Genomic DNA, 26,523 nt, shown 5'->3' on the forward strand with positions numbered 1-26,523 from the left:
TGGCACAGATAAAGTGAAAGGTGCTCCCACCCAGGCCCAGCTTACCGAACATGCGTCGGAGGCCTCTGCCAGTGAGACTCCCTTTGACATCCTGCCAGTGGTCATTCCGCAAACAGCAGATATGCTAATTAAGTAAGGCACTGTTTTCCTGTACATATGTCACTCTGTCATTATTCCCCCACTGTTCGTACTGCTGATTCTACCGAGTAAGACTATTGGAACTTAATGTTCGAGATGGGTCGTTGCATTCTGTTGCACACTATGCTTTATGAGTCAGGCAGCGTGGGCACTGGGTGTCACTCCCGTGTTGCATTACAGGCTGCTCACCCCCCCCCCCACTCTACTCCTGGGTGCCCATGGTCCACGCTATTGGGCAAAATGGAGACCCCAACGGTTGTGACTATATGTTAATGGTTTGGGCATACCCTGCTGTTCAGGACTGCCTTGGGATGGGAGTTCTGGGTTTCAGATGGGGTTATAATCAAGTTCAAGGATATGCATAGAATGCACAAGCACAAGTTTAGATTTGGTCCAGCAACAAGGAATGGTCATCCTTCCTGTCCCCTTTCTCACTATCATGATTAAATGGTAGAAATAAAAGTAGTGACTTGTAAGGTTTGGGCACCACTCACAAGAGACAGGCAGTACAACAGTATATTAGATGCCGTGGAGTGCAGATAGTGCTATTGCAGGAAACATATATAACTGGGGCTGAGGATGCCAGGCTGCAGCACAGGTGGCGTGGACAATGCCACTCCACCACATATTCCAGATTTGCACATGGAGCTATGGTTTGGATCCTTGCAGGTGTCCCATTTCATTCTATCGGCACAGAAATAGATCCAAACGGTCGATATGTTTTTGGAGAAGGGTCCTTGGACGGTAGGCCTGTGCTACTGGGCAGTGTCTGTGGCCCCAACTGCTCTTAAAATGCATTCTTCATGCATCTATCAGCTGTTTTGGTAAAATGGGCACATCTACCATGGACTATAGGTGAGGACTTCAATAGTGCACTTAGGCTAGATCAAGATCGCTCATATCCCCTGCTACCAACTTCACCTGTGGTGTCAGTGGCTACTCACTTCTCCTAATGGCTGCAATAGTGGGCTTTGCGCGACTGCTGATGCAAACTTCATCCTGTAGCTAAAGAGTTTTCACACTATTCCAACCTGCATGACCTACATGTCAGGTTAGACTATATACTCTGTCAGTCTCCCTTACAATTATTGGTTCCTACTGTAGAATATCTTGGGAAAACTTTTTTCAGACCATAATCCCTGATCGATATGCTCCTAATGGGGACAACCACGACCACCGGTCCTCACATGGAAGTTACAACCTGCAGCATTGGGGGACCAAGAGTTTAGGGAAGCCACACCAGAGGCCCTAATATATTACCTGACTGACAACTGGGGCACGGCAACCTTATATGCGATTGATTGGGAGGTGCTGAAGACAGTACTACATGGGCATTGTATTCCCACAATGGTGGGGGTTCGAGCAAAGACACACAAGGACCTAATGTGCTTAGTTACTAAAATTAGTCAAACGGAACTGCAATCACATGCCTCCCCAGAGGGGAAATGCCAATTACTTGCTGCCACTGAGACACACTCCCTCCTAATACAGCAACTATGATGTCTTGATTTTAAAACGCATCTGGTGAGGATGCTTACACTTACTACCTATTACTGAGACCTGTATAACCCCCGCCATTGGATAGAAACCAGTAGAAACAGGCCTTCATACAGGGAATGACCCTGCCAAAACTGAACCCCTCCAGTGTGGATGGCCTAAATGCACCCATTATGACTCAAGACATATATGAGGCGGTGTGGGCATCAGCTACAGGAAAAACCTGGGGTTGGATAGGTACCCTCTTGAGTTTTATAAAACCTACTTGCTGATATTAGTGCCCCAATTATTAGGGGTTTATCAAACCGCATTGCAGGAAAGTAAACTCCCTCCATCCTTGCGAGAATCCTTGTTAATATCTCTTCCCAAACTCTGGAAAAACCTGCAGGATCTACCTTCCTACTGCTCCCTCTCAATGCACGGATCTGATTATAAAAGCCTGGGTAAAATCCTTGCCTCCAGGTTACTAGTCCAGATGCCCAGGCTGATACATATAGACCAGAACGGTTTTGTTCCGGGCAGATCCACAACACTTAACATATGCAGACTGCATAGAATAATGGAGTGGGCCCCAGCCCAATGGCCGTATGCTGCGTGTCTAGTTCTAGATCTCAAAAAAGCATTTGATACTCTAGACTGAAACTATATGTTCTCCACCATAACAGCCTTCGGCATCATTGGCCGCCTGCATAATCTTATAGAAATCTTATATGTGAATCCACCAGCCTGAGTGAAGATTGGACAGTTAATTTCCCCTTCCTTTCCGGTGACGAGACGCATGTGTCAAGGATGTCCCATATACCCCTGCTCTTTGCCTTGGCTATGGAGCCACTGGCTCAGAAACTTCATAAGCCGGGAGAAGACTGGGGGATCACCGTGGAAGGAACCCTGCACGCCTCTCCATAATATGCAGATGACTTGCTGATTTATATCCACAATTTTAGGGATGGTATAAATACCATAACTGAGATTCCATCTGAATTCCAGGTGGCATCGGGACTGGGAGTAAACTGGTCCAAGTCCTGCCTGTTTCCCGTGCACCTCCATTGTCCTTCATAGCAACTGCAAGTAGATTCACAAGTAACTCGATGTGGGCCCAACATACCATGCAAGATCTGCTGGATGGTTTCCTCACATGAGCTATCACAACTATACCCTCTCAGATGGCATCTGGAGTACCCTCCCACTCATAGTCCAAGATAGAATTACATTATTTAAAATGGTTGTTCTCTCACACCTCTTGTATTACTTTCATAATCTCCCACTACTTATTCCCAAGAAGGTCTTCCGTATGCTTCATGCTGCATTGGACACCTTTCTTTGGAACAAGAGCTGGCGTTGGGTGGTGCTATGTAAATTGCAACTTCCAATTGAGTGAAGGGGTTTAGGAGCCCCCAATTTTGAACATTCTTACTTGACAGCGCAACTTCAATGGCCAGCCTTGTGGTTAGCGGACTGTCTGCTAGAAGAACTGTGGCAGCGTACCAATAGGGATGCTCAAATTATGGTTCAGGAAACCTTACTCCATCTGCCTCACTATCCCCACACTGTAGTACACTACTAACAGTAGTCCACGCTAGCTACAGACGCAGTATCAGTATTATGCCCCCGCTCCCGACATATTCCCCGGAAATTTGACTAGCGGCCTTTAAGCCGTTTTGGATAATGTTGGGCCAAGCGGAACTTCAACAATGGGACACTGTAGGATTGACACAGTGGGAGCTCTATTCCGCGACATGGTGCTTGAGCCCTTTGAACATTTAAACACTGATGGGGGTATACCCAGGGGGAACTTCATAGCACACGCTAGACTTCTTGCTATACTGCCTGACATATAGCAGATAACTGATTTGAAACCGGATCCTTGCCCATTAGTGCGCGCCCTACATGTAATTGGCAGTGGAAACCGCCTAACTACCTGGTTCACCCAGGCCTTTGCGCACAAGACTCAAGACCTCCGACAAGCAATACATGGTAGCTGGGAACAGGATGTGGGTAGGGAATTCCAGGATAAAGAATGGGACAGGGTACTAACATGCCACAAAAAAGTGTTGAGGTATGCTAAGTTTCAATATATACTGTACAACATCCTGCACAGGGCCTACCTTACACCAGATACACTATAGAAAATGTTTGGATCCCCTTCAGAATGCCCCCGGAGTCATGATCCAGTTGCCAATATGATCCACATGTTCTGGTCCTGTCCTGAATCGTGTCGACTCAAATCACGGAGACTTACATAACTGACTCAGCGTACAGACATACACACAGCAGAAGGTGCTCTACTGAGCCTTTTTTGCCACCTCAGGTGCGCAACTGTAACTAACCGCTTTATTGACTTTGTGCTAATCATAGGTAGGCGAGCCATTGCTATGAACTGGAAGTCACCAATGCTTCTGACACTTTCCAATTGGTGTGCCGCATTGCTGACATGGGGTAAAGCTGAGACGATAGCGTTTAGGCAGGAAGAAGCAAGAGGGTTGCGCAAAGTCCAAATTGCAAGTAGCAGAGACGTACATACAGAATTTACATGCCTATCAAGAAAGAATGTAGTCTCAATGGATGACTACAGTGGCTAGACTAAACTGTAGCCAGCCTAACCTGACAAAAATCCTGGCCCCACCTGACATTCCCATACCAGAGTCACATACCAATCCTCCACAGCAGGACATATAGGCGGTGACTAAGCCAACCTCACAAACCGTCAAAAAGGAGCTGCCGGAGACTCTATGTTGTAGCTATATATGTATCTTGCCAATAATAACACAATATTAATGCTGTAGACCAATGTACTTCACCTTCTATCAAGTGATGCAATGTGCTCGTCTGTACTCCTTTCACCATCACTTGACAAGAAACTTCCAGTTTGTTTGACATTCAAGTTAAGTTTTGTTTTGAAATGATTGAACCAGTAACTCCTGTCTTGCCACTGAAGCATATGTGTAATGTTGCCTCTTGGACAATGTAATAACTGAATGTATGATGTGCAAAGTAATATTATAGATGGCATGTAAGCATAAATTGGAAAATTAATAAAATTGATTTTGAAAAATGTGCAAAGTATTTGTGTCCACACACACACACACACAGTGTTAGAAATTGGGTCTTTGGTTGACAGTCAGGTTACCCCATGTTCAAGCAAGGACACTCACTCTAATCAGGGTAAAAGAGAATCACCCTCAGCTAACCTATGCTTCCCCCCTCGGTATTTTGGGAGAGCAGTAGGCTTAACTTCAGAGTACTAGGTGTAAAGTATTTGTACCAACACACACAGTAACTTAATGAAAACACTACAAAATGCCACAACACCAGTTTAAAAAAATAGGAAATATTTAACTAAACAAGAGTCTTTAAGTAGTTTCAAACACACACTAACACTATAAGTGTGAAAATGTACCTTGGGTGCGTCAAAAATAACCCCGCACAGGCGAATCTGCGTCAAAAAGGGCTTGCGATGAGTTGATTCCACTCACGAGCGGGACCTTGCGTCATTTCTCCTTGCGCCGGGTCGGGCGCGTTGTTTCTTCTCTCAGCGGGAGAGCGATGCGCCAATCCGGTCAGCATTCTCGGGTCCGGGTAGGCCTTGCGTTGTTTTCACACACACAGCGGTACTTGAGTCGGAAATCCAGCCGCATGATGATCCGAAAACCATGCAGCGTGGGTTGCGATCTTCCAGTCTCCGTCAGCGATGCTGCGTGTCATTTCTCCCGCTCCTTGCGCCAATTCTTCGGTCGCGTTTCCAGCGTGCGTCGATTTTCAGCTGCAGAGCCGGCGGCACGCCGTTTCTTCAGCTGCAGATCGGAGTTCGTCGATCTTCTCCCCGCACGGCACTCTGAGCGTGGATTTCCTCCTTTTAGGCTTTCAGCTTCTCCTTTCAGGGTCCCAGGAACTGGATGGGCACCAAAGGGCAGAGTAGGAGTCTCTCCAGAGACTCCAGGTGCTGGCAGAGAGAAGTCTTTGCTGTCCCTGAGACTTCAAACAACAGGAGGCAAGCTCTAAATCAAGCCCTTGGAGATTTCTTCTCAAGATGGAAGGCACGCAAAGTCCAGTCTTTGCCCTCTTACTCTGACAGAAGCAGCAACTGCAGGATAGCTCCACAAAGCACAGTCACAGGCAGGGCAGCTCTTCTTCCCCAGCTCTTCAGCTCTTCTCCAGGCAGAGGTTCCTCTTGTTTCCAGAAGGGTTTCTAAAGTCTGTGGTTTTGGGTTCCCTTCTTATACCCAATTTCTCCTTTGAAGTAGGCCGACTTCAAAGTAAAGTCTCTTTTGAATGTGAAATCCTGCCTTGCCCGGGCCAGGCCCCAGACACTCTCCAGGGGGTTGGAGACTGCATTGAGTGAGGGCAGACACAGTCCTTTCAGGTGTGAATGACCACTCCTCACCTCTCTCCTAGCATGGATGGCTCATCAAGATATGCAGGCTACACCCCAGTTCCCTTTGTATCAATGTCTAGTGTGAGGTGCAACCAGCCCAACTGTCAAACTGACCCAGACAGGGAATCCACAAACAGGCAGAGTCACAGAAATAGTATAAGCAAGAAAATGCCCACTTTCTAAAAGTGGCATTTTCAAAAACACAATCTCAAAATCAATTGTGAGCTTAGAGACCCCAAACTTCACAGGTCCATCCGCTCCCAAAGGGAATCTACACTTTAATCAAATGTAAAGGTAGCCCCCATGTTAACCTATGAGAGGGACAGGCCTTGCAACAGTGAAAAACGAATTTAGCAATATTTCACTGTCAGGACATATAAAACACATTACTATATGTCCTACCTTAGCCATACACTGCACCCTGCCCTTGGGGCTACCTAGGGCCTACCTTAGGGGTGTCTGACATGTAAGAAAAGGGAAGGTTTAGGCCTGGCAAGTGGGCACACTTGCCAAGTCGAATTTACAGTTAAAAACTGCACACACAGACATTGCAGTGGCAGGTCTGAGACATGATTACAGAGCTACTTATGTGGGTGGCACAACCAGTGCTGCAGGTCCACTCGTAGCATTTGATTTAAAGACCCTGGCACCTCTAGTGCACTTTACTAGGGACTTACTAGTGAACCAAATATGCCAATCATGGATAAGCAAATTACATACACATTTTGTACAGGAGCACTTGCACTTTCGCACTGGTTAGCAGTGGTAAAGTGCCCAGAGTAACAAAAACAGCAAAATCTGAGTTCAGCACACATCAACAACCTGGGGAACAGAGGCCAAAAGTTAGGGGAGACCACGCCAAGGATGAAAAGTCTAACACACAGTAAGACAGTGAAAACACCACAAAAGTACTCCACACCAGTTTAGAAGGATTGCCAATATTTATCTAAGTAAAACAAGACCAATACAACTAAAATGCAACATACATAAACAAAGATATCACTCTTAAAAGATTAAGTGCAATTGTAGTTCCATGAAATCAATGAATCGCTTGACTGAGGCAAAGTACCTGAGGTGCATCAGAAACAAAGACGATGCAGGTGACAGGTGAAGTGATGCATCGAAAGAGCCAGAGAAGCGTTGGTTCCTTACTGTTGCAGGGGAGGTGATGCGTCAGTTCCTTACTGCTAGGCAGAGGAGGCTATGTGTCAGTTCCTTACTGCGACCGGGGATGGGATTCGTCATTTGCAGCACGAAGCTCTGGTTCCTTACTGCGTGTTGATGAAGAAAATGTTGCCCAGGGACGATGTGTCGGTGATTTGTCAGAAGTCAAGCAGCGATATGTCAATCTCACTTCGATTAAGCAGGTGCTGCGTCAGTGTCAGGGCAGTGCGTCAGGGACTTCAGCGATGCGGTACTTGAAGCCCGTATAACAATGGTTCTTCTGATGTGCTGCAATGGAAAGCTGGGCCTGCATTGAAAACCGTGGTTGCTGCATCAAACGGGGACCGCGCTCTAGTGCAGACAGCAGCGATGCATCAATGTGTGGATTTTCTTCTTGTAGCAAGGATAATCCTCCTTCAAGACTGGATTTGGCACCACTTGGCAGAAGAGGGCTCTTGGCAGCAGAGCCCAGGAGCTGGCAGGTGAAGTCTTTGATGTCCTGAGACTTCTTAACAGGAAGTAAGCTCAACTCAAGCCCTAGGAGAACCTTTAAAAGCAGGGTGTAGAAAGCAAAGTCCAGTCGTTTCACTCCCAGGACAGAACAGCAAGCAGCAGGTTGGCACAACTAAGCAACAGGCAGAGAGGCAGTCCATCCTACAGCATTCAGCTTTTCTTCCTGGCAGAATGTCCTCAGTCCAGAAGTGTTGTAGCTTTGTGGGGTGAGAGGTCCAATGTTTATACCCATTTCTCTCTTTGAAGTAGGAAAACTTCAAAGAGAAGTCTCTGTAGTGCACAAAACCCTGCCTTTCCCTACCCTGGCCCCAGACACACTCCATGGGGTTGGAGACTGCTTAGTGCAAGGACAGGCACAGCCCTATTCAGGTGCAGTGTCAGCTCTTCCCACCACTCTAGCCCAGTAAGATCAAGCAGGATATGCAGGGCACACCTCAGCCCCCTTTGCGTGACCTTGTAGAGTGAATTAACAAACAGCCCGACTGTCATCCTGACCCAAATGTGCATTCTACAACCAGGCAGAGGCACAAAATGGTTAGGCAAGAAAATGCCCACTTTCTAAAAGCGGCATTTCCAAACTAACAGTTCAAAAAACAATTTCACCAAAATATATATTTTTAAATTGTGAGCTCAAAGATCCCACCATCCATATCTCTCTCTGCTCTCAATGAGCAATCACACTTAAAAAAAACATGTCAAGGCAATCCCTATGTTACCCTATGAGAGGGATAGTCCTTGCAAAAGTGAAAAACGAATTTATGGAGAGAAGGTCCTTGCAAAAGTGAGAAGTGAATTTAGCAATATTTCAATATCATGACATGCAAATCACACCACTACATGTCCTACCGTTTAAATAAACTGAACCCTGCCCATGGGGCTGCCTTGGGCCTAACTGAGGGATGACTTACATGTAGTAAAAGGAAAGGTTTGGGCTTGGCAAGTGGGTGCACTTGCCAGGTCGAAATGGTAGTTTGCACACACAGACACTGCAGTGGCATGCCTGAGACATGTATATAGGGCTACACATTTGGGTTGCACAATTAGTGGTGCACACCCTCTAGAAGTATTTGATTTGCAGGCCCGTGGCACACATAGTGCACTTTACTAGGGACTTACTAGTAAATCAGATGTGTGAACCATGCGTAAACCAATCACCAATACAATTTAGACAGGGGACACTTGCACTTTAGCACTGGTAAGCAGTGGTAACGTGCCCAGAGTCCTAAAACCAACAAAAACAGGTCACACAAAAATAGGAGAAGGAAGGCAAAGAGTTTGGGGATAAACTGGCAAAAAGTCGAAGTCCAACATATGGCAACCATCTTGGAACAATTTTTCTCAAAGCAAAATCAAAATAATTCCAAACTGTTGCAAGGGAGGTGATGTGTACACATGAATGGATGTCATTCATGTGTACATGTGCAGTGGCCATCCTGGAATGTGTAATCTGCGCATGAGATTATTGTAAATCTCTCAAAGGACAGTCCAGAAAAGATGCTGGGAAGGGCAGTTCACTCACCTTCAGACTGAACACTATTTCCATCTTCACTTTTAGAATCCAGTGGCTGAACCTGTTGTTGATAAAATTGCTACTTCCTGTCAAGCTTGTAAGACTCCAATTCCTCATGGGCTTCACATTCCTAAAAATCCCTCATTTCAGCAGCACAAATCTGTTGCAGAAACACTCTAAGGTTTTTAGTGGCCAAATGAGGGGATGAGGGGAGCGGTGTTCGGGATGGTGCAGCAAGGAAGAAGATCTGGAACCCTATGACAGACTTATATGTCTTCTTGTTTAAATAGAACTTTCTAATCATAAGTTAATTAACAGCTATTTGCCATTCTGTCCACTATTTACGTTGATTCTACAGTGGAACTGTACATAGGCACTGTAATGGGAGGTATGAGGGGTGTTGGGACCCCAAATACCCACACTGGAGTTCAGAAGGGGAATGAACAATAAAGATGCTTTTGTTTATCTTTTTTATTTGTCACATTTTTTTGCATTCAAATGTCAGACAATGGGCCTGATTACGACCTTGGCGGATGGGATACTCCATCACAAACGTGACGGATATCCCACCTGCTGTTTTACAAGTTCCATAGGAAATAATGGAACTTGTAACACAGCAGACAGGATATCCGTTCATGACGTTTGTGATGGAAAATCCAACCTGCCAAGGTCATAATTAGGCCCTATGCCTTCTCACGAATTTCTGCTTATTCTTTTAACATGGAGATTGGTGTTTACTTTATATCTCTAATTGCAAACTGAGAGATTTTTGTAAAGTGAGCTCTAAGGCGAGGAACTAGTTACAGGGACCTCAGTGTGAATTAACTTGGGGAAAGATTTATGAAATCTTAAATATTAATTAAAGACAGTGACTTGCATTAACTGTACTGTTTTGTGCAAATTTACAGTCATGAAGGCATAATTAGGCACATCGTGTGCGCCAAATATCTAGTACATGTCATTTCATCCAATGCCATTTATGTGTCAGTTGGTGCAAGAAAGGGTTCAAAATGTAATTAATGTATGATAGCGCAAAATTAACCTATCCAGCATAAAAACGCCAGTACCATCAGTTAACAAAATGATTTCTCAATTTTTGTAACTAAGTAATTACTTTTGTCGAGAATTAATTAACACACATCAAGATTTACTGTCCTTCGTAATCTGTGAAAAACTGTTGAGCTATTCTGTGTGAAATGCAAAAAGTAGACATAGGCCCTCATTCGGACTCCGCCGCCCGCCAAAGTCCCGCCGTCAAAATACCGTACCGCGGTCGCAAGACCGCGGCGGGTATTTTGACTTTTCCCCTGGGCTGGCGGGCGGCCGCCGAAAGGCCGCCCGCCAGCCCAGGGGAAAACGACCTTCCCACCATGAAGCCGGCTCGTAATCGAGCCGGCGGAGTGGGAAGGAGCGACGGGTGCTACTGCACCCGTCGCATATTTCACTGTCTGCTATGCAGACAGTGAAATACTAGCGGGGCCCTCTTACGGGGGCCCCTGCAGTGCCCATGCCATTGGCATGGGCACTGCAGGGGCCCCCAGGGGCCCCGCGACACCCCCTACCGCCATCCTGTTCCTGGCGGGCGAACCGCCAGGAACAGGATGGCGGTAGGGGGTGTCAGAATCCCCCATGGCGGCGCAGCGAGCTGCGCCGCCATGGGGGATTCAAATGGGCAACGGAAAACCGGCGGGAGACCGCCGGTTTTCCATTTCTGACCGCGGCCAAAGCGCCGCGGTCAGAATGCCCAAGGGAGCACCGCCGGCCTGTCTGCGGTGCTCCCGCCCCCGTTGGCCCTGGCGGTGCAACACCGCCAGGGTCATAATGAGGGCCATAGTCTATTGCCACAGCAAATTGCCATAGTCAGCAAGCGTCAGCTGCTGATGACATAATTCGTCGTGCTTGTGCAAAACCTGATGCTCTGCATGACTCTCAGCCTCACATTATAGTGCAAAGACAAGTCAGCTACCTCTAGCCTAGTATTTGTGCTAAAAATATACCCTCCAGTCAGTAGTCGATGTGCATAAAAAAAGACTGTGATGCTAAGCCACGGGACTGAATCCTGGTTGGTGCAGTGGAGAATAGTGACGTGTTTATGGTTAGTGCTACAAGGTCCCAGCCTGATCTGTGAAAGAAAGCATTGTGAACATGCAATTCATTATTTTAAACTTTCATTACTCACAATATAAGAAAGGCTGCTACAAAATGGGGGAACAGGTTTAAGATAAAATTGTGCTATCAAAATATAAATTTTAGTCATGCCCAGACTTACATAGTGCAAACTGTCTTTTATAAGCACACACTTCACACCTTAACTGGTAGGTCCCTTACAATACCTCTCAGCTTCAAGTCATTTCTCAAATAAAGCCAAAAAACGTCTTCCAAGCATCCTTTAGATTTTCAGATTGACCAGATGAGAACGTTTACATTTCTTTCCGTGAAGAAGGCACCCTGGGAAGAAGGCCTGTTTAGCTGTCTGCCACTTTCGCGTTTTCACAGCACAGGAGACTCCCTGCTTAAAACCACAACTGAAGGTTTTCAACTTGCAGAATTCAGTCCAAAGGTGGTCGTCTTTTAACACAAAGTAGGGGAGCTATTTCTCTAAAATTAAAAAAGTATGGACACGTGACACCCCCCACCCCCCAACACTTCGCCCACTGCCTCCAGTGAAAATTCCTATGTGTAAACCACAGCACAGGGTGCAGGCCTGTAGGGTGTGTGGTTCACTGTAAAGCACACGTTACATGTTAGTATATGAGGTTATATACCACATAAATGCTTGCTCTGGTCTGCTTTCCTTAGGATTTGTGGCAAAGCAAGATCCTCCTAATTTATGTAAATCTGACTGTGCCAAAACCTATGGTTTTTGTGCTGGCTTGCCCCAGCCATGCTCCCTTTCATGCATTAGCTGGGGATTTTTGCCATCATTTGGGTGCTGCATGAGGGTCAGCCTTTGGTGCGAAATAGCTTTTGCGAGAGAAAATTGATCTGTCACTGCTGTTTGCACTACTTTGCATTACACGAGGGCCAGCACAGACATTTAGCATCACTGTGAGTTTTGAGGCTGTGCTGTCCAGCACATCAACCATAAAGAACATGTCGAGGGACTATCGCGGTACAACCAAATTATTTTTTGGGCAATGAAATCCAAGGGTAGGGACTCTGAGGCCCTTCGATATACAGCTTAGGACCTGGAAAAAGTACGTACGAATATCGTTGCTGTTTCTGAACTTCAGTTGCTTCTGAAACCATAACCTACAGAAAGGCAAGCAGCACGAATCCGATTTCTGTGGCATTTACAGCAACGTTAGCCCTGACATAGTAACTGCATGTATGTATCTCAATACAAATGTATGATAATACATCTTGTTCCTTTGTTGGCGGTGGAAAAAATAACATTTTTAAAGGAGAAAATGGAAAACCAGATTCGGAGAAAATGAGGTGTGGTGCATTTGCAGCAAAATGGGTGGGGAAGTTAACAGACTAACGAGAACCATCTGAACAGAAGACACAGAGCCAGAAATGAGGGAAGGAGAAATATTCACCGTGAACATAGACCTCATCGTTAGCCGCAAGAGGGAAGAGGCCTGGGCTGCAGGGGACTTGGAAGACAAGCGACAGTATAGCAACACACTAATGATCAACACATATACCGCAGAGAGCTACCAATGTGAGGACCGCTCCCCAGAAGAGGAACAGGAATGATGTCTGTGGACTGCGGGGTCAAACCTGAAACAGCTTGTTAGGCGATGAAAATGTAGATTTTTCCAAGGCCTACATTTCTGAATAGGGTCGATACCGATATCCAGGGCATTACGTCCATAGACGTCATTTAGGGGTCGCCTTAACGGCAGTGGCTCCATAGTCGACCACAGGGCTAGAATCCATTAAGAATGAGGATTCAAGCACTGACGGGAAACCAGCAGGGGCGTAACTTCCATTGGTGCAGAAGGTGCAGGGGCACCAGGGACCAGAGGCCTGCAGGGCCCTGTGATCTCGGATTATTGCTGGATTTCATAGTTCAGACAGCTGTCAGGAAGCTCATTTCCTTCCTTGCACTAGGGCCCATAACACACCGGCTACGCCACTGGAAACCAGTCATTAAAACTCAAAGTGCTGACTGTGGCAAGAAGCCAAGGCGCAGCTGGCATTAGAACCTAGGGTTTTAGAGAAGTAGGAGGGCACTAATGGTTGAACATTTATGCTGTGGATGCTGGTAAGCTCCGGTTTACCTCTATATTTTGCCAGGGGCACTCTGCTTTTTGTGTCATGCTGCTTTACCCTGTGTCGGTGATCAGAGGAGCATAGGTTTTGTAATGTTCATGTTTATCTAAAACACTGTTCATCAAAAATGTGCCCTCTCACTTTTGAGAGAAGTATGGTGTTCGTTACATAACTTGAGTTTTCAGACCGAGCGAAGAAGAGGTCGTTAGTACACAGTTTGGAGGGTGCACTGATGTGAATACAGAGGCCGCCTCCATTGGCAGTAATTGTATCTTCATCAGGAAACATGTGAAATGTGAAAACGTTGGAACCCTGGCAGCTAACCTTACTGTTCTTATCAAGGAATCTGTCAGGGGTGGCTGGTGTTAATGGGGAAAAGGAGCGTCACCCTGCCACCCTGAGAGGAGAGGCAGGAAAAGCATTAAAAAACGGCAAGCAGCTAAAAAAATTACTACTTCCTGGATGCTCCTATATTTTTGATGGGGTAGCTGTATTACAATTTGCAGACCTACTGCTGCGCATGTGCCTGCTGGGCGAGCTTCTTTGACCTGCAGGCACAACTGCTACAGCAGTGACATCATGGCAGAGGGTGTGTGGAATTGCAATGTCTTGGATGAGGTCGCTTTTCAGGCACTTGCACAATGGCCCCTGGAGGAGTTAACAGAACTCCATTCATTTTAATGGAAAGGAGCAGGACATAGGGGGTTATTCTAACTTTGGAGGAGGTGTTAATCCGTCCCAAAAGTGACGGAAAAGTGACGGATTTACCACCAGCCGTATTACGAGTCCATTATATCCTATGGAACTAGTAATACGGCTGGTGGTATATCCGTCACTTTACCGTCACTTTTGGGACGGATTAACACTCCTCCAAAGTTAGAATAACCCCCATAATGTCCTCAGTTTTAATGATAGGGAGATCGAGGTAATGGATGGTACCAATTTAATAGCCATCAGGAAGGGGGCGGGATGTAGTAAGTTCTTCTCATGCAGCGTGCTTTCACTTTTAGAAACGTATACAGCTGAAGATGAGGCTGAACCCTTTCTCTTAAGAGGGCACCATCTTCATCTTGTTTTTGAGGCACAGCCCCAAAAGTATGCAGGTTGGTTGGCACTTATTTCCCTTTTCAGTTATAATTACCCAGGATTGCATCATTTATCTCCATTTGCTTTGCAGTGGCATGAACAAACTAACTGTATACCATGAACTAAGCCACCAGGCAGTTTGTACTTTGTCACCAATTTGCCTCATGGTGTTCCTGCAGAAAAGTTTTTACGTTTTCATATAGCACTGCGCAAACTCAACACAAAGGTATTGGCGCGCATTACAGGAGCACCTGGCTACGTTACACAAGGTCAGATGTTTCTAGGCACCAGGAGGGTAATCGATTTGCACATTTTGCAGAGAATCAAAGGATATAATTGAGCCGGCACCGAGACTAGAACAGCGCTTAGTGCTTTTTTCCCTATCCTCAGGTTCGCCTTGTGTGCTGTGTGGCCACTCAGACATGACAACATGACAAACCTTGCCCCCGAGCCCTGGTCACAGGCTGCTCCCTGGCTCCTGGTATACACACCACTTTATTTCACCTGATCAGTGTTTCATTGTGCATAGATATCATATTTCTTCAATGCCTGCTGCCTAAATTGTGTTTACCTGACAGGGAGGACATACAATCTCAGAAAGGAGAGGCCAGGAGCAGGGCAGACAGCCCATAGAGGGAGAGGAGGAGGACAGACAATGTCAGGATGGAGAGGTCAGGATGAGGACAGGCAGTCCCAGGAAGGAAAGGGCAGCGGGCTGAAGCAGGAGTACTCAGAATCAGAATGAGCATCAGGGGCGAGGAGGCAGAAGGACATACTATGTTAGATGGGGTAGGTGACGATACCAGTTGGGAATATAATATGTTACCTGTCATAAAATCATCTGCAACCTAGTGGAACATGTCAAAAAAGTGCTTTATAATTTAACTTTTTGGCACCATGTTCTAGAGCACAGATTGTATCTGGTGCAGGTTGTGCCCTTATGGGAATTCACCTTGCCCCATTTAAGGCCACTTTTAATACTGTATGAACCCTGGTGTTTTTCTCTAGATGTAGTCTGTCCCTCCTAAATTTGGAGAATTGATTATGGCAAGCATCGAGTGGTTGAGTTGTTTGCCACTGGACCGAAGGTCTCTGAACCATGCATCCATCTCAATGTTGCCTGTTCTAAAGACCCAAGAAACCCCCCCCACATGATTCTTACTTTACTTGTTTAAATTTCTGAAACTTGTAGGCGTTATATTCTTTTCTGATCTGTAAATATGTTTGTTTCTGATCCTGTCACAAGGAAAGGGTAATCGCCTTAGTGCAAGTAAAATGAAAGTGAAACTGACAGAGATGTGTATTTGTATCACAGGTTAGCAGGGGTTACTGTTATCATCAGAGAGGATGGCTCACTGAGCAAGTGTTTTCTACTAACAAATGCCATGTTCTCTGAGTCCGTGTCCGCGCAAAGCATCGTCCCCCTGTCATGATTCTGTGGTGGGGCCACGAATACCAAAAAAGGGATAAAATAATTTGCAATGATGATTGCACTGTTTAGCACTATACACATGCCGGGCACTTTCATTATACAGAATAGAATTCGGACGGTGCAAGTTAATCAGTCTCTGAGCCAGATCTACTTTGTGGTGAGAGTGCCATAAATGTCGGAGCTGCAGGTCACAAAAACACCTCTTAAGTGCATTGTCTCCACCATCTCTAAACAATTCAAAAGTTGTAGTGCCTACAAAGCTCATAACAGAAAGCAGGCTTCTGAGCATGTGCACTTTACACATCAGGACAGAAAGCAATGTCTTCAGTTTTTTTCCAGAAGTCATCCAGACCACTGTGGGAGGTGCTAGTCTATAATCTCACTCTTTTTGTGAAGGTTTAATTGTTAATTGACACTTATAAACCTACAGAAGGCAAATTCTATTTTTTCAGATGTGAATGTCAACATCTAATATACAAGACCAGATTTTAATTTTTCAGGGCTGTGTAGCATTGTGCATGTTTACTTTCGCTCTACACACTTCAGCAGGACAACATTCCAGCTCCACAGTTACGACTCAACAACAATACTCCATTCCCTGGAAGCTGGTCCTAACTAATTGTTAAATAGTCTTTGCAGGGTGTTCATCTGCTCTCAATGGCAGATTGTGTGCCATGGTGATCTGACAAAACGTTTATTTATAGCTGTCAAGTCTTCAGATTGCTGACGTGTGACATTTCCATAGTTTCAGTGTACTTACTTATATCCAATTGCACAAGTGGTTTACCACAGTAACTGTTGGATGTATTTAATGCAGTAAGATATGGGGCAGATTATGATGTGTTTAAATATTCAACACTACACAATCCACAATTGCTTTATAAGCCTTCTTTCTTTTTCAAGTTTGCAAATGTACAATTTAGCACTGTTTTCTTCAATATGTTCTCTGGGGAAGAGTACCCTTCAAACACCCATTCTGTTGGCCAGACTTGTGAGCATTGTACCCTTGTGTCTTATGACCACCAGCCTCGTAATGAGGCCCTAAAACAACACAAATCTAATCAATAGAACTAGAGTTAGGAATTTTTAAAGAATAAAAAGTGAAATAGTGCCTTAAAGTATAAAGGGGGTCATTCAGACCCCGTCGGGCGGCGGGAGCCGCCCGCCTGGCGGGAACCGCCGAATGACCGCACCGCGGTCAAAAGACCGCGGCGGCCATTCTGTGTTTCCCGGTGGGCTGGCGGGCGACCGCCAGAAGGCCGCCCGCCAGCCCAGCGGGAAACCCCTTCCCACGAGGAAGCCCTCCGAATGGAGCCGGCAGAGTGGGAAGGGTGCGACGGGTGCAGTAGCACCCGTCGCGAATTTCAGTGTCTGCTATGCAGACACTGAAATTCAAAGTGGGGCCCGCTTACGGGGGCCCCTGCAGTGCCCATGCCATTGGCATGGGCACTGCAGGGGCCCCCAGGGGCCCCACGACACCCCTCACCGCCATCCTGTTCCTGGCGGTCGGAACCGCCAGGAACAGGATGGCGGTGAGGGGGTCGGAATCCCCCATGGCGGCGCAGCAAGCTGCGCCGCCATGGGGGATTCCTCAGGGCAACGGAAAACCGGCGGGACCCCGCCGGTTTTCCTGTTCTGACCGCGGGCCGGCTATAGAGACTCAGTTAGGCCCACTGAACAAAGTACCTTAAGACCTGATTGTGGAGAGTAGCATGGATCTAAGGCGGTAATGCATCATGCAGCCGATGGGATGTGTTGGTTCGGACATGCGACGAGGCTGCAATGTGGGGTCCTATTGCATAGATGTCGAGGATCCCATCAACGGGACTTGCAATGTGAAGACCAATGTTGGAGAGGTGTTGCGTAGCCAAAGCAATGCGTCAGTTCTGATGAGAGCTGAGATGCAGAGCTTTGGCATCATCTTCGAGGCTGCCGTCTACAAGGGATGCGAAGACCTGCACTGGTGGTTCCGAAGCCAATGTGTCAAACCCAAGATGCGGTGGTGATACACGTCTTCTTCACTGGGTCCTAACCATGCAGCAGTGGCCAGGCATTGCCTCTGCTCAAGGATGAGCTGATCTGCAGAGAAGATGCATCAGTTCCACTAGAAAGCACCTTAGGCTCACTTCCAAGGATCCAGGACTGGAATGGCACCTCTTAACAGAGGAGACTGACAGGTGGCAGCGTCCAGATGCAGAAGCCATTGGAGTCACTCTGAGCTCTGAGTTGGAGAGATGAAGGTCCTGTCTATCTCACTCCCAGGCAAGAGAGCAGCAGGCAACAGGTCAGCAAAGCAGGACTTCAGTAGACTGCAGCCCAGTAGAGTGGCAGTCCTTAAACACCACAGCAGTCCTTTTTCCTGGCTGAATATCCATAGGTCCAGAAGTGTACTGAAGTTGTGGTGTCTGCGTTCCAGTGCTTATACCTCAGTGCCCTGACTCTGGAGAGTGAGAGAAAGTTCTAAACAGTGGCTTCTAAGTACAAGGGGATCCCTGCCTCCCCAGCCCTTGCTCCAAGCTGGCTGGAGTGACAATATAGTTGTTAAGCCCTTTGTGTGTGGACAGGACACAGACTATTAAGGTATAAGTGAGGCTGTGCCCAGCTCCTTCTTCCCATCCTGCCCAGAATAACCCATTAAGTCACACCTACGCTCCCACTGTGTGTGGCTGTCTAGCGGGAGTACACAAAGCCCAACCACTAACTACACCCAATCATGTGACTAGAGACAGGATGTAGGCACCAAATGGCTAAGGCAAGAAAATGCCAACTTTCTAAAAGTATCATTTTCAGAATTGCAATTTAAAAACCGACTTCACCATACGTTAGGATTTTAAATTGTGATTCCAGAGACACCAAACATGAAGGATCATCTCTTCCCATATGGCAGTGACATTTATAAAAGGTTATAAGGCAATTCCAATGTTAACCTATGGGAGAGTTAGGTCTTGCAATGGTGAAAAACAAACTCAAGAGTTTTTCACCACCAGGACATGTGAAACTGAAAAGTACATGTCTTACTTTTTAGATACATTGCACTGTGCCTCTGGGCTGACCAGAACCTACTCTAGGGGTGAGGTATATCTATTAAAAAGGAAGGTTTGGGCCTAGCTAAATATTTTTTTGTCAGGTTGAAAGGGCAGTTCAAGACTGCACACACAGGCGCTGAAATGGCACGCACTACAAACCTAAACTATACCAGGGTTGTCAACTCCTGAAAAGTGTGGTTCTAAGGAAAAAGCCCCACTATGAGGTACCTTCATGGCAGATTTAGGGGGTCATTACGACCCTAGCGGAAGGCGGAGAACCGGCGGTAAGACCGCCAACAGGCTGGCGGTCTTACCTTGTGGGATCATGACCATTGCGGTTACCGCCATGGTCATCCGCCGGTTCTCCGTTCCGCCCGCCAGGGCGGAGACGACCACCGGGCTGGAGACCTGGGTCTCCAGCCCGGCGGTCGTCACAATACCGCCGGCGGTATTTGGACCCGGCTTACCGCAGTGGATTTCCAGCGGTTTGAACTGCCATGAAATCCATGGGCACTATTAGTGCCAGGGAATTCCTTCATTGGCACTGATAGGGGTCTCCCCCACCCCCCACCCCTACTCCCTCCCCTACACCCCCCACCACCCCTGCCATCCCCCAAAGGTGGCAGGGTCCCCCTCTCCACCCGACCCCCAACATCACATAACTCACACACACCCGACACGCATGCAGGCACCACCAACACACACACGCACACACCCCGACATACATGCCAACATCCACACACACACTCAGACATGCACACCCACATTCAAACATACACGCACACATCCATACAGACATACCCACAGACATACACGCACTCATTCCCAAACACGCATCACCCCCACAAGCATACACGCACTCACACACCCCCTCTACACACTCAGACACACACCCCCATGCACGCACACAACACACAACATCCTCCCCACCCCCCTCCCCTAACGGACTATCGACTTACCTGTTCCGTCGATCCTCCGGGAGGGGACGGGAGCCATGGGGGCAGCTCTGCCGACACCACACCGCCAACAGAACACCGCCACGGCGAATCACAGGACGAGATTCGCTGGGCAGTGTTCTGTTGGCGTGGCGGTGGAGGTGGAGCAACCTCCACTTCCCCGCCTCCCGCCAGTATGGCTGTTGGCGGCTCTCTGTCCGAAAAAGGACGGAGAGCTGCCAACGGTCATAATAGGCCGAGCGGCAAACCGCCTGCACTGGCGGTCTTCCGCACGGCGGTCCCTCGGCGGTCTTTAAAAAAGACCGCCGAGGTCAAAATGACCCCCTTAGTTTCCAAAATGGCATCCAGTGCAACAGGGGCCAAATCTTCCAAGTCTGTATAGATAAAAAGTAGATCTTGCCAAATATACAATCCCTAGCCAAAGAGATGTAGCGTATATATGTAGGAGACACATACACCTCTGAAAATTGAAGACAGAGATTTTTACAACCTCAGCCAGGAGAGTTACATACTAGGGTTAAAAAAATAAAATGCCTACTGCTTGCCCTGGAACCTCACACTCCAGATGACAATTTAATCAAAGTGGACAAAAGAAAGCAACTGAAAAAAACTTGAAGTTATATCATCTCTTCATCAAAGATCCATGTTCCCTTCAGCCCAATAATCTAGATTGATATAGGCTTCCCGAAAATTAGGATCAAGCATAACAGCCTTTTTCTAATTAGTAACCAAAAGAGTATTATTAAAAGAATGGGATTGAATGATTTTGATATTCCTGAATTATCAGGAAGAAAATTGTAAAGAAATGGCTCGCTGTTGCAGTTACCCCCCACTTTTTGCCTGATACTGATGCTGACTTGACTGAGAAGTGTGCTGGGACCCTGCTAACCAGTCCCCAGCACCAGTGTTCTTTCACCTAAAATGTACCATTGTTTCCACAATTGGCACAACCCTGGCACCTAGGTAAGTCCCTTGTAACTGGTACCCCTGGTACCAAGGGCCTTGATGCCAGGGAAGGTCTCTAAGGGCTGCAGCATGTCTTATGCCACCCTAGGGACCCCTCACTCAGCACCGACACACTGCTTGCCAGCTTGTGTGTGCTGATGGGGAGAAAATGACTAAGTCGACATGGCACTCCCCTCAGGGTGCCATGCCAACCTCCCACTGCCTGTGGCATAGGTAAGTCACCCCTGTAGTAGGCCTTACAGCCCTAAGGCAGGGTGCACTATACCACAGGTGAGGGCATATGTGCATGAGCACTATGCCCCTACAGTGTCTAAGCAAAACCTTAGACATTGTAAGTGCAGGGTAGCCATAAGAGTATATGGGCTGGGAGTCTGTCAGAAACGAACTCCACAGCTCCATAATGGCTACACTGAAAACTGGGAAGTTTAGTATCAAACTTCTCAGAATAATAAACCCACACTAATGCCAGTGTTGGATTTATAAAAAAATGCACACAGAGGGCATCTTAGAGATACCCCCTGTATTTTACCCAATTGTTCAGTGCAGGACTGACTGGTCTCTGCCAGCCTGCTGCTGAGAGACGAGTTTATGACCTCATGCGGTGAGAGCCTTTGTGCTCTCTGAGGACAGAAACAAAGCCTGCTCTGGGTGGAGGTGCTTCACACCTCCCCCCTGCAGGAACTGTAACACCTAGCAGTGAGCTTCAAAGGCTCAAGCTTCGTGTTACAATGCCCCAGAGCACTCCAGCTAGTGGAGATGCCCGCCTCCTGGACCCAGCCCCCACTTTTGGCGGCAAGTCCAAGAGAGATAATGAGAAAAACAAGGAGGAGTCACTGGCCAGTCAGGACAGCCCCTAAGGTGTCCTGAGCTGAGGTGACTCTGACTTTTAGAAATCCTCCATCTTGTAGAAGGAGGATTCCCCCAATAGGGATAGGAATGTGACCCCCTCCCCTTGGGAGGAGGCACAAAGAGGGTGTACCCACCCTCAGGGCTGGTAGCCATTGGCTACTAACCCCCAGACATAAACACGCCCTTAAATTTAGTATTAAGGGCTTCCCTGAAGCTAAGAATTTAGATTCCTGAAACTACAAGAAGAAGAAGACTGCTGAGCTGAAAAACCCCTGCAGAGGAAGAACAGAAGACACCAAGTGCTTTGGCCCCAGACTTACCGGCCTGTCTCCTGCCTTCCAAAGAAACCTGCTCCAGCAACACTTTCCAAGGGACCAGCGACCTCTGAATCCTCAGAGGACTGCCCTGCTTCGAGAAAAACAAGGAACTCCCGAGGACAGCGGCACTGCTCCAAAAGAACTGCAACTTTGTTTCAAGGAGCAGATTTAAAGACCCCTGCAACTCCCCGCAAGAAGCGTGAGACTTGCAACACTGCACCCGGCGACCCCGACTCGACTGGTGGAGAACCAACACCTCAGGGAGGACCCTCCGGCGACTCCGAGACCGTGAGTAACCAAAGTTGTCCCCCCTGAGTCCCCACAGCGACGCCTGCAGAGGGAATCCCGAGGCTCCCCCTGACCGCGACTGCCTGAACTCCATTTCCCAATGGCTGGAAAAGACCCTGCACCCGCAGCCCCCAGCACCTAAAGGAACGGAACTCCTGTGCAGGAGTGACCCCCAGGAGGCCATCTCCCTTGCCCAGGTGGTGGCTACCCCGAGGAGCCCCCCTTGCCTGCCTGCAACGCTGAAGAGATCCCTTGGTCTCTCATTGATTTACATTGAAAACCCGACGCTTGTTTCTACACTGCACCTGGCCACCCCAGTGCCACTGAGGGTGTACTTTTTGTGTGAACTTGTGTCCCCCCCGGTGCCCTACAAAACCCCCCTGGTCTGCCCTCCGAAGACGCGGGTACTTACCTGCTGGCAGACCGGAACCGGGGCACCCCCTTCTCTCCATTGAAGCCTATGCGTTTTGGGCACCTCTTTGACCTCTGCACCTGACCGGCCCTGAGCTGCTGGTGTGGTAACTTTGGGGTTGCTCTGAACCCCCAACGGTGGGCTACCTTGGACCCAAACCTGAGATTTGTAAGTGATTTACTTACCTGACAAAACTAACAAAAACTTACCTCCCCAGGAACTGTGAAAATTGCAGTGTCCACTTTTAAAACAGCTTATTGTGTTTTATGTGAAAAGTATACATGCTAATGTAATGATTCCAAGGTCCTAAAGTACTTACCGGCAATACCTTTCAAATGAGATATTACATGTAGAATTTGAACCTGTGGTTCTTAAAATAAACTAAGAAAAGGTATTTTTCTATAACAAAACCTATTGGCTGGATTTGTCTCTGAGTGTGTGTTCCTCATTTATTGCCTGTGTGTATGTACAACAAATGCTTAACACTACTCCTTTGATAAGCCTACTGCTCGACCACACTACCACAAAATAGAGCATTAGTATTATCTCTTTTTGCCACTATCTTACCTCTAAGGGGAACCCTTGGACTCTGTGCAGGCTATTCCTTACTTTGAAATAGCACATACAGAGACAACTTCCTACAAAAATGAAATAGGTAAATGAATATGAGAAGAGGCTCTTCAACTCTCAAAACAAAAATGTAAGATTAGATTAGGATATTAATTACTATTTTGTTCTTATTAACTTCTAGTGCCCAGCAAAAAGAAGACTTTTGACTGGCAAAAATGTGCCCAGCAGAACAAACAATATTGAAAAGTTTTATTTTTTAGAGGTAGTTAAAAAAAGTCAGAAAATATGTCATCAGGCTTTGTTTAAAGCTGCTGTATGAGGACTTTTCATTTTAGTGAAACTAGAAAATGTCACTTTGTCAGCGCTGACACAATGTATGGGAAGGCACTGTGGCGATTGTCTTGCTGAGTCCCCAATATACCCACGTAGATTTTGAAATCTTTGGTTCTTGTGCACCATTTCAGACCCAGATTGTTGGGGTTAAGGTGGCTGAATGGTTGAGAGGAGCTCAGAGACAGCGATTCCACCAAGGAAGGCACTGATAGTGCAACATGGGCACATGCCTAATTCTTGACGTTGAGTTTTTGTTCATCTGATGACACCACAACAGGCAGTAGAGAACAGTAGTGGACAGCACACGAGGCCAGGAAACCTGCTGGTCTCCAGTCAGTGTGGAACCTTGGCGAGGTGAAAAATGCTTAGGCTAGGTGTTTCACAACCAGCTATTCAGTTACCCTCAAAAAGATGAAAAGCCTTTTGAGCCACAGGTGAAAGAAATAGTTAAATCTTAAGCATCCTTTACACTAGGGACATGGTAGCTGCCTTTTTGATCATCCCCTTGTGCTCATGCCTGTTTTCTACGGTATGTTGACCAGTTCTTGTTGTGCACCGAAACAAAGCCAGCCCTTTGGAAACCGGCAAGCGATTACACCCTACTTTAGGCTATGATATACTTTTGTGTGACGAAAGCCTTCTCTGGTGACAAGGGTCATATCTCCTCTTAGTATGAGGAGGGAAGCTTTAATTGTTATTTTTCCCTGGTAACTTTTCGTAGTGATAAAAGCTTACCATGTTGCTGTTGTGCTGTTTTCCGTCCGGTTTGCGGACTACTTTTTATCTTTGTTTGTAGCGCGATCTCGTTTGGCAGTCGAGTGCTTTCCATGACATCGACCCCGTTACAATATTAATTGTACTTTTGCCGGTTACGTTGATAATTGCTCGGCTTCTGCTGTTAACCAGCACGAGTCACGTACCTCCATCAAACGCAGAATTCTAGATCTGAAATCTGCATAGTGAAGGGGGCACTTCTATAAATTGATATAGAATTGTAGGTCGATGCTGATTTTACACACTGGCTGGCTGTACTGTAATCGCTGTTGTACTGCTCAAAATAAAAGGTAAAAAAAAGGTTTACGGAACCCATAGTTGGGCAAATGAGTTTTTTTCCTGAATTACAAATCACGCTTAACATTTAGAAAAGAACTGCTTTTTTGTCGTTACTACGCTGCAACTTAAGGGCGTTTTGCTCGAGGTTTATTTGGGGAATCCAATATCTTCTTTCTCTTTTGAAACTCTAATTCTTTTTGATGGATCAAAATATTTTGATTTGTTTTTGCAGTAAATCAAGGCATTATTGCAATTATCACAGGGCACATTTTTCGTTTTCAACGAGCATTAACAGGGCCCATAGTTATGTAAGTGTTTTTGATTTTTATGCTTTTAGGGGTGTTTCGCAAATTTGCAGATTTAGAATAAAAACACATAGCCTCTTTATTCGGCTGACTTCCATTACTTGTCCAATTATTGGAAATTGTGATACACTTGAAAATGTACTTCAGCTGCTTTTCACAGAGGAGTCTACCAAGTCTGTAATTTTCAGTTGTGCATTTTACCATTATAGGAAAGTGATGTAGGAGCGGAACATATGCACATATGTATTATCTCAGTTTGCCTCTATCTCAGTACTTCATTGTGTCTGCTCAAAGGTAAGGTAGCTCATCTGTTTATAGCGCCTACTTGCTACTTACGCCTGCTGCAGTGGGGGAGATTCAGGACAGAGGCTTAACTCCATCGGGGCCACAAAGACCCCACTTTTTAGGGTCGAGCCTGTGTTGCATGCGCTTGCGAATGCGTTTCGCTTGCGAGACGCTTCATGAGTTAGAAAAGGGCTCGGAGCCCCGTCTATGTCACGTCAGTGTCTTTCATTGGTTCGTGGGCTTGCCTGTTAAAATCTGCTTGCTTTCATTAGTGGAAAGCATGCATACGGCATGCCTTTTCTGGTGCTTAGCCCTCCTCGAGCGCAGCGACCAAGAACTGAAAACATGTGAGGCTCGTCCAGTTTGTGGACTACTTTTTATCTTTGTTCGCAGTGCGATCTCGCTCGGCAGAAGTTGGGCGCTTTCCATGACATCGACCCCGTTACACAGTTAATTGTACTTTTGCCGGTTACGTAGATAATTGCACTTTTACCGATAGGTTTTACTACGAGTGAACTGTAGCAGCGCGATGCGCTCTTTTTTTTCCATTTGATGTAGCAAGAAAAGTCCGGTTGGGCGTTTACAACTGCTAATAGCTCTAACTCGGAGAAATGCGAGACGCGTTGTATTGCAAATGCTTGTTTATTTTGGCATTATGGCCCCTTCTTTTGTTATGGCGCTCTGAGGTATTTTAGTTTTCTTCTGAGGTGGATTAACGGTACAGTTACTGTAAATCAAATGCTACTAGTAGGCCTGCAACACTGGTTGTTCCACCCACATTAGTAGCTCTGTAAACATGGCTCAGACTTGCCACTGCAGTGTCTGTGTGTGCCGTTTTAAACTGTAAAATTCGACTTGGCAAGTGTACCCCCTTGCCAGGCCTAAACCTCCCATTTTCTTACATATAAGACACCCCTAAGGTAGGCCCTAGGTAGCTCCAAGGGCAGGGTGCAGTGTATGGTTAAGGTAGGACATATAGTAAAGTGATTTATATCTCCTGACAATGAAATACTGCTAAGTTTGTTTTTCACTGTTGCAAGGCCTGTCCCTCTCATAGGTTAACAAATGGGCTACCTGTAAATATGATTAAAGTGTAGATTCCCTTTGGGAGTGGATAGACATGTGGAGTTCGGGGTCTTCGAGCTCACAATTAAAAAATACATGTTTTAGTAAAGTTGATGTTAAGATTGGGTGTTTGAAAATGCCACTTTCAGGAAGTGGGCATTTTCT

This window comes from Pleurodeles waltl, chromosome 3_1, assembly GCF_031143425.1.
Source record: "Pleurodeles waltl isolate 20211129_DDA chromosome 3_1, aPleWal1.hap1.20221129, whole genome shotgun sequence".
Lineage (NCBI taxonomy): Eukaryota > Metazoa > Chordata > Amphibia > Caudata > Salamandridae > Pleurodeles > Pleurodeles waltl.